Below are 6,355 nucleotides of genomic sequence, written 5' to 3'. Positions count from 1 at the left end.
AACAAAGTTTTCTTCTTTATAATATTAGTGTAGATAAATAGCTGCTTGAACACTTATTTATGATGTGATTATTGAAGCGCAGTTATTAAAATTAATAACATGAAAATGTATTTTCTTTTTCATAAAAACCAAATAATTTGATTGCTCTTGATATTTGGTAGTGAGCTGATAAATTAAAAAAAGCGTTGCTAAACACGTACGTAATACAAATTCGGCGAAAAAGTTGTTTTAAATAATTTAGTCATCATCATTATGAAGGCCGTAGCCTCCTCTCGTATTCGCCGTCGCAATTCATTTTTTGAGTTTGAGTCCATCCATCCCCCCAACGCAGCCTTGGTCTACCGAGTTTTCTCTTGCCACCAGGTGTTCAGTAAGCCTGTTGTATTTTATGAATAAGACGATGTTGGCAGCGTCAACGATGTGACGATGGTCATATATTTTATCATGTAACGCCAATTACTTTGTCGCAAACAGGTCCAAAGACTCTCCGAAGAAAAAAAAATAAAATAAAGACAACAAACTCGTCTTACTTGCAAAGAGCTTTTGTTTCTGAAACATAAGGGAGCATTTTATTTTTTAAGAAATAAAGTCTCTCTGAACAATTATGTGTATGCTATAATAAAAAACGGAAAATATATAAATAAAAAAATTACGTCTGTAGCAGCACCCTTACTTCTAGCATAGCGAAATTAATTAAGTAATTTAAGTTTTTGATTAGCATTTGTGTACGCAGACGCCCAATATCCGTCCACTCCTACATAAATACACTTTTTTTTTTTTATTCTCCTTTATATTATTACTACCTGTCTAATAACCACAAATGTTAATTTACATTTAAATTATATTTGGCTTCGCGGTAACATCTGGTGTTTATTTATGGAAAACTTAGTCATTATTAATTAGGATTTTGTTAATCAATTGGCTCCCGTTGTACTAATAAAAGCAAATATTTGTCACAAAACAGTGCTACCACTACATGAGTTTATTATTGTCAAAAATATTACACAAATATTTCTAACCGATAGCAAGTTTAAAAAAAAAGATTTTAAACCTACCGTGGATTAAATGAAAACAGTTTCAATTACAGATTATTAAGAGGAATTTTGAAGTAAAAATAAATTAATAAAGATATTTGTACGTGAAATTTGAGCAGCGGTCTGTAAGCGTTATTATGTCAAATAGCAAAACGAATGTACGGAATGCCCTCGATGCGTCAAAAAGTTAGATTTTCATGTCTACCTAACGAAACTATCGTTCCGTATCTTGATAGGCCTGAAACTTTAATTTGAACCAAATTTGAGTGAATGAAAAGGCCGTGACTATCTCGTTCGTTATTTGTGAACAATGAACCGTGGACGGGGTGAATGAAGCGTTGAGTGTCGCTCATTTTCATTCGATGCATTCTCAGAAGTTCTTTGACATGCGTTTATTTGGTTCTTTTAAAGTTAACTGGGCTGCATTACAAGCTTTTTGTTCAAAATGTATCAATTAATCAAACATAATCAACATTAACATTTAGAGTAGAAATTTTTAATATCGAGAAATGTTCGGTCTTAACCCAGGTCGTAGGTTCACATCCCGGCCATCAAATTACCTTTTCTATATGCTCACACTAGTAAAGTAAAGATAAACATTGACAACAATATAGAAGCCTGATTACCTACTTGTCTAAGACAAACGCACTCGCAATGACGTCACCTAAAATCAGATGGGTCATCTCCTGTCCTGTCCCTTCTGCGACGAGATTCCAATCATATCCCCAAGCATACGCTTGATTGGAACCCGCAAGGAAGGTGTGGCGGCTGCAGCCGTCCCAAGTAACCCTCCAAAGTTGCAGATGTGGCATACTTGACTTGGAGCGAGGAGAACTACGATGCCGAACGCGATAGAGACTCGCTGCCTCATCTTGGTGTTAAACAATATTAAATCAAGTATGTCATATAATTAACTTAAATAAAAAGACGATTTCACGTTGATCCTACTTCCTTTAAATTGCTTAAATTCATCAAATAAATGCATAAATTGTTCTATCATCTAAAAATAAATCAGTTGCGATAAAACCTTTTAGTGCTTTAATATCTGTATCTGTTTCATGATTATTAAATTTGTCAATTTAATAGGCAAGTTGGTGCCCACGCCGTCGACTTTTTGGGTCTAAGGCTAGCCGGTTTCCTAACAATATTTTCCTTCACCTTTCGAGTGATGTGCACATAGACAGTCCATTGTTGCACAGTCGGATATCGAACCTATGTCCTCAGGGAGGTGAGTCGCACGCATAAGCCACTAGGCCAACTCTGTTCTGTTCTATCATCTGATTTACCTTATGAGGGGCATTTCCAAAAGCCCTTTCGCAAATTTGAAAGCCAGGCAATTTTAGTTTAGAAAGCATACAACGACTATGTTAAGACATTGCCTTTAACATCTTGTTTTATTTAGTATCCAATGTGACACTAATCTTTAAACCAAGAGACAAGTCAAGAAATGGCTTCGCAAGTTCTCAACTATTGCACTTATTGGCACTCCAATTTTCTATTTCACGTGAAACATTTTGTGATAGAAACTTTAATTGAAGTATTTTCTAACTTAAATACCGAAAAGAGACTGTAAGCGGTCTTATTAAACACTTTCTAATGTTAAATATCGTTTTAGTAATTTAAAATTATGACTTTGTGCAGACCAATTAGAGATTTCTCCAGTGAATAATTCAGAAGTTGTACACATACACCCAACTGCACAATTTGTTACACGAAACAAAATCAACCCATCAAAATATGAGCAAAATACTGTATGTAAATTTGCACAACGGAAAAGTCTATAATAAGAAAAACAAATGTGTGAAAGCGTTGGGTGAGAAAATTGCAATTTCGATACAGCCTTCGTACTTTACATGCGAATCGCGTAAACTAGGTTTATACAACGACGTTATTTTGTATGAATTGAAATGTTACCGTCATTGTCTTGATATGTCTTTTAGGCTTCAAAGTAGGCTTTATATTATGACTTAGTTAAAGTCTTATGTCTCCCAAGTGGTGCCAGGGCACTTACGTAGAAAGCCAACCTGTTTCGGGGCACGTCACCCTTTGCCTTGAGGATTCTAGCCATGGTTTGTGTGGCAATTTGACATGGGTCCGTGGCGACTAATCCGATGTTAAGTGATGCCGCCATGGACACACACTGCCAGAATGCTCGCAATGGCGCAGCCTTTTGAGAATTGGTACGCTCTTTTTTATGACATTAAGAGGAATTGATTCGGAAATTCAGTTGGAGCTACCCACTCTAGGTTCCACATAGTGGTGGTATGCGGGAAAAACTGCCTTAAAAAACGCTCAATTGATAAATGATATTTGAAAAATTGATAAAAAATGAACAGAAATTCATTAATGAACAAAGAGATGAGTATAAAACGCGCCAAGGTATCATCTAAAATGTTTTGAAGCTAAAATATTGTAAATAATAATTCTAAATGAAGGCAATTTAAGGCTTAACATTGATTTCCCTGGATAGCACATTTCATTAGGTAAAAAGTACCCTTGGAGCTCCAAATGTATTGCAATAAATACGAGATGAAATCATCCTTTAAACGTTGTTATGTTTTTACCTTTGTCTGATGCATTTTGATGTTTAATCTTAAGTCTTATGAATATACTTTCGCCCGGCAACGCATGGGCTGCGGTATCAGGTGAGCCCCTGCCCGTTTGCCCCCTGTTCTATAAAAAAAATATATATTTATTATATTGAATATTGTATTTACAATATTCCCAACCTACATAGTAATAATAAATAGTAAAAAATAAAACTAATTTAAAAATTAATTTCTTACTGTATTGCGATACTTATGCTTTGAGTGGGGAAAGCACCAGGTCACTGATACTGTCAGGCGCCAACTTAAATCTTTAATTAGCACCTGTGCGCTTGAACCCACCACGACCCAAGAGTCTCAACTCCATAGAAAACAAAATCAATATTTGAGTTGTTTATTATTTTCCGCCTGCTCTGCGGCCTTGTTTGTTTGTTCCCTTTTTTAAATCTTTTTATTATAATGTATCATGTATTCCGTTTGTGGCTATGTTCTCGGTGTATTTGTTTGTTATTATATGTATTTTGTGTTAGCTGTAGGAGTACAATATAAATAAATAAATAAATTATTTTCTGAAATCCTTTTGAACAGATTTTCAGTGGTTACCTCATTTTGGACGCTCTAAAAACGTTTCATATTAAAACTGTTGTCTACTGATCTAATTGCTTTTATAAAATATTCATTGAATATGTCTATTTTACATTGGCTTTAACGATGTTTCTACTTGCCGATTAGATTGCGAAATAATCATGACACAAATTCAGAACTCTGAGGCCGAGACCTAAAATGATTGTAGCCCCACTTGTTCATAGGGCCTTAAATAACTATGTAAGTGGAATGCGACACTATTAATTCTATTAACCGTCCCACTTGTCAATGTTATTGGATCTTTGGCGCCACACAATGAAATATAAAGAATTACATTCCATTTTAAACAAAATATAAATTACTACAAAATACTAAAAGGCATTAAATTGCAAATTTATTACATTAATAAGTGATTAGACGTTTTGGTAGCTGTATCAGTAATCGTGATCTGAAATTGAAAATCTATCCAATCTATTGAAATGTTATCATATTAACGCCATCCAAACATCGATTTGTGTAAAAAAATGGCATTTATTACCGTTGGATAAAGTATATTTAAGTAAACTAGACCATATTTGCTTTTCTTGTTCAACGATTCTGAATTCCTTACAATTTAATTTTTTTAGCTTTATACTTTATTATCTATTCTTTAGTAAAAAATCTATCTTTAATAATAATATTAAGATTTAATGTGTTAACTAGCTTATCCCTTTGTTTCCTTTTAATGTCTTTGTTGATATTAGTATAGTTTCCCAGAGAGTTAAACCTACTACTTTCCTTAAAAAAACAATATATTTAAATTTATATTTTGTGAGGAGATACGATTTAATTATTTAATCAATAACTTTTAGAGATGTTAATTATATTTTTTTTAAATCTCCTAATTTTATGCACAGTTTTCATTTATAATAAAATTTTATACGTCCAATTCTCAGAATACTTATTTTAATTATTACGCGTTTTTAAATTACATCAGTGTTGGCCTAGTGGTATGTGCTTGTGTCACACAACCCCTAGGATATGCCGTTATATCCTGTTACTAGAGATTTATCTTTGTATCTCAGAGAATAAGGAATAAAATCTGTAAGGAAAGTCGAGACTCAAAATTAAGGACTTGTCAGGCACAAATGGGTGATCACGTAACTGATCTTCAGAAAAACAAAATAAAATCATATAAGTAACTACTAGATCTTACTTTACTTTGTTTTATCGTGGTTATGCCAGGTTATGTCATTGATAAATCTCGAGACTTGAAAAGTTTGGAGGATTCTTGTATCTTGACATAGTTTTATTGATTTTTGATCATGCAAGTACTGAAGGGATAAATAATCACACACAATAAGATTCCAAGTTTCCAATAGTCACTCGAAAAACCTTAAAATATGTCGCGTTAATAATTTCTTTCAAACAATGTTATACGTACATTGCTTGTTTTAAAATACAAATAAAACCATCTTGTTTCAGTAAAGTTCTAATATGTAATTCAAACTTATTTAAAGTAACAACACTTCTATTACCATAGATAGCAGAAATTGTTTTTGTAACTTTTATCAGGGGCGGCCGAATATATTCATGCAATTTTTGGCTCCATTATAAAGTCGGCAACTGTTAGCACTTAATTTTATCTGATTTGCCCTCTGTTCAATAAAACTAATAAGCATCATCTACATAATATAATTAGAAAAAAATTTCGTATCAAAGCCATTTTACTTATTTTCATTTTTCAATACTATCTAATTAATTTCGGATCGGGCGTATCCAATTAAGGGCTTTTTGGGCTGCCCAGGGCCCCAATCTCCTCTGAAAACAATATGTGATATGTTGAATTAAAAAAAAATTTGAAATTAAAAAAAAACCAGTTGTAAGATTGTTATCCCTGATTTGAATCAACCTGAACGGAATGGCAAATTCCCTTCGCTTGTTTTCGGTGTATTTTTTCGCGATTTCGTCTTTTACAGGGGAATTCCTCTGGCTTCGCCCAAAGTCCCTTAAATTCACGATCCGCCCATGACTATTGTGTATTCCAAAGTTAATTAAAGCTGTAGTGAACTTAGTCAAAGACTAATTACTTAAAATTGTGCTATACAGATATTTTGACAGAAAATTAATAAGTATATTGTATTTTTGTATCGTTTTGTAAAACAATTTTGGGAAGCAACACTAGATAATGTATTAAGATACTTTAAGTCT

This window comes from Pieris rapae, chromosome 23 (genome assembly GCF_905147795.1).
Source record: "Pieris rapae chromosome 23, ilPieRapa1.1, whole genome shotgun sequence".
Taxonomy (NCBI): domain Eukaryota; kingdom Metazoa; phylum Arthropoda; class Insecta; order Lepidoptera; family Pieridae; genus Pieris; species Pieris rapae.
Note: the sequence above shows the minus strand (reverse complement) of the source record.